Here is a 2,385-nt window from a genome sequence, read left to right as displayed (position 1 = left end):
CCCACAATATTTCCATTTACAAACCAAGGCCCATTGGTTAACACTGCTTCCACATGGCTGGGGTCATAGAATGAGCTTAAAATCCATCCTCTCCCAAGCAATGTAATATGAAATTTTCCAAAAACTGACCACTGCTTCCTCAGCTCAAAACTGATTAAAGAAAATGGGATTTCATCACCAAATACTTTAACTACTAATGAATTTAGTAGCTTATTTGAATTTTCCACCACTTTCTGCTCATGGAGCTTAATTGTTTTTCCATCTTCTGATAAGAAGTTCCCGAAATCCAGTTCATCAACTCAGATGTTTTGTTTCTTTTCCCAAGCATTAAAATGATTCCCACCAATTGGTCTTTCAGACATTTCCACATTCATATTGAAGCTTCCAGCTAATTCTCCATTGTTGCATTTCCAAATTTCATTCAATTTAGAAATTTTAATACATCCAGATGCAGAACTTCTTACTCCATTATCACCAGCTTTCTTAGAAACATTTGCCATTTTTCCCAGATTGTCATCCTTCTCATTATGAACCGAACTTCTCTCCTCTGTTTCAACTGATTGATTTGCATCCTTCTTCAATAGATTTGCAGGGAATTTAACAGCACCTTCAAAACATTGCATAGCCACCCCATTGGAACATAAAACTTCAGTATTTCCTTCATGCAAGATATCTTTACCCTTTCCAACCACATCGGGTTCCTTCTTTTTAATTAGTAATCCACCCTCATTAATAACCAAGGGCTTGTTCATTCTGACGTTAGCTATGTTGAAGGAAATTCTTCCATCTCCGAAAGCTGGAGGAGACATCGAGGCTCCAAGAACAACACCGAGCTTTGATCATCCAGATGGTCGATGATCCTCAGAAGGTATGCCGGCCATAGATGGCCGGCGACCATTGCTTGCCATAGTAAATCCGCGAATCCCGCGATTTAAAATTTCAAAATTTCTTTTTCAAAAACCCAGAATCTCTCTCTCTTCTTTCTTTCTCTAGCAAACGACTCACATCACATGAAGGAAATTAATTTGGTTAAGATCATGAGGAGATACTATTTTTAGAAATTCCCTGCAATTTTTAGAATTTTAAATAGGGAATTACCCTGTCGGCCATGTGCTTTCAATGTAGAACCCTTCGATTGGTTAGAGTTAATCATAGCCTTTCGATACATAATACTCATTGTTTAAAGTGGCCAATGACAAAGGGATCTAATAAAAATTGTTGATTGGTATCAACGGCTCTCATTACTTCTTTAACCTCACACACATCTCTGTAGTTGTGAAGCTTCTCCAATGTGAAACAGGAGATCTCTCCCATTTAACTTCATGAAACTTTATAGGGAGCATTAGAGGGTTGTATATCTTCAATCCAATAGTGAAAATCTATTGGTTTGAGGGTTTTCATAATGCTTGACCGGACTACCTAAATAGGGAGATCGAGAGTAGGATTTTACCTCAGTGAAAGCTCCAACTAATGTGGTTATGTATCAGGAAGCTTGTGGGGATGATGATGAATATATTTTGTTTAGAATACATAGACAAAGGATCCCTGAAAGTAGGACTATGAGTAGAGGATGAAAGAAGTTCATCGAAGTTTGCTTGAACTGACACCTGGAAAGGGCTGCAGAGTGGGAGATGCAGAGGAAGTGCTCAAAGAAATAAGGGTTTTGGTTTTGAAATACTTTGATTAAATGAGGCACTTTAGATTGGAGTATCCTATTCAATCCTATGCCATTGCAATGGATGACTGGGATTGATTTACCAAGCTGTTAGATGCACACCAACTGGAAGGGCATAGCCTGGGAAAGCTCTTTGAGCTGGATGGATGCGGGCTCAGGTCTTGTGGAAGTCTTTGGAAATGGATCATGAATAAGAGACCATAGAAGCTCATTTCCATTTGCTCAAGCTTCCATTGGCTACTACTTGGATTAGGCCGAGGTGGAAAGGTTACTGGGACTCTGGTGAGCCCAAAGGTGAGCTCAATTTGGCATGAGAAGACCTAATTCTTGATGGTGGCTCGGGTTGGCCCAAATTTGGATGTTTATGTTAGTTTGGGTGCAACCGTAGTCAAGCCAGGTAATGGGCTGACCAGGTAGGTTTGTTGGGTCAAGGGCTATTTAATGTGATAGAAATTAGGCTTGGTTTGATCTGTGGTGGAAGTTAGCTCAATAACCTATGTACATTGGGTTGTAGTGAAATTGAAGATGTCAACCATGTTTCTACTAGTTGCTGTAAGCTGCTGAAGTTTATTGAAATTCTGAGAAGCTGGGGATTTCAGATTCCTGTTTATAGAAATTGGGAGGACTGCTTGACTGGTCTTATGACATTGAAGAATTCTAACTTGTTGTTGGTAAGGATCTATCTCACACTTATATGGTTTGTTTGGAAC

The sequence above is a fragment of the Dendrobium catenatum genome, unplaced genomic scaffold (genome assembly GCF_001605985.2).
Source record: "Dendrobium catenatum unplaced genomic scaffold, ASM160598v2 fragScaff_scaffold_272, whole genome shotgun sequence".
Classification (NCBI taxonomy): Eukaryota; Viridiplantae; Streptophyta; class Magnoliopsida; order Asparagales; family Orchidaceae; genus Dendrobium; species Dendrobium catenatum.
This window is presented reverse-complemented; position numbering follows the sequence as displayed.